General features: G+C 55.8%; 1 protein-coding gene across 1 annotated transcript in view; it reads right to left on the minus strand.

Annotated features, from left to right (window-relative positions):
• The window catches only part of POMT1 (protein-O-mannosyltransferase 1), a 13,277-nt gene extending 12,951 nt beyond the window's left edge, over window positions 1–326 (minus strand). The window contains exon 1 of the mRNA XM_009573954.1: window positions 202–326. The gene's annotated coding sequence lies outside the window, so the exon portion shown is untranslated. The remainder of the gene's footprint in view (window positions 1–201) is intronic.
• Between the last annotated feature and the right edge of the window lie 357 nt (window positions 327–683).

Below are 683 nucleotides of genomic sequence, written 5' to 3' on the forward strand. Positions count from 1 at the left end.
GGGGGGGTAGGGGGTAGAACCCGCAAACATCCTCTGTCTTAAAAAGCTGGCTATAGGAGCACGGGTGTCGGTGCTGCAGGGCTCTAGCGCAGCCTAGGGGGGAGCACTGCAGGGAGCAGGACTGAACTCGTTACTCCTCTAGGCAGAACTGCTAAAAGCTAGGTCAGAAAATAGTAGGGAATCAGTGTTGTATCTCCTCACCTCAATACGACTGAAAGTTACCGGAATAAATCCATCTGCATGGCTTTGATCAGCGGAGAACAAAGCAAGATGCGAGCACATCACCACCACCAAGCGCGGTGCCACCGTCCTTGTTTCTCACTACCTACAAAACACAAGTGCTGTTCAGCTGCGCACTGCCTTATGAAAGACTTTTGTAAGAAGCCCCTTTGCCCTCCACTGGCACTGGGGACAGTACACCACTGCCTCACCTGCCTTGGGGCAAGGGCAGGCCATCACCTGCACTCTACCATCTCCTCACAGGCCCTGCGACCCCAAAGAACACCTGATGGAGAGGACCCTGCTTCTCCCTGCAGCACAGGCAGGCCTTGAACCCTGGGGCACGACTGCAGCACTATCTGCCCCCCAGACCTTATACGCCCCCTCAAGGAACCATTAAGCCCTCTACCAGGCTTTGCATCCCCTTCCGTGCGCCTTATGAGCGGGTAGGAGGACCACCAACC

This window comes from Fulmarus glacialis, unplaced genomic scaffold, assembly GCF_000690835.1.
Source record: "Fulmarus glacialis isolate BGI_N327 unplaced genomic scaffold, ASM69083v1 scaffold29423, whole genome shotgun sequence".
NCBI lineage: Eukaryota > Metazoa > Chordata > Aves > Procellariiformes > Procellariidae > Fulmarus > Fulmarus glacialis.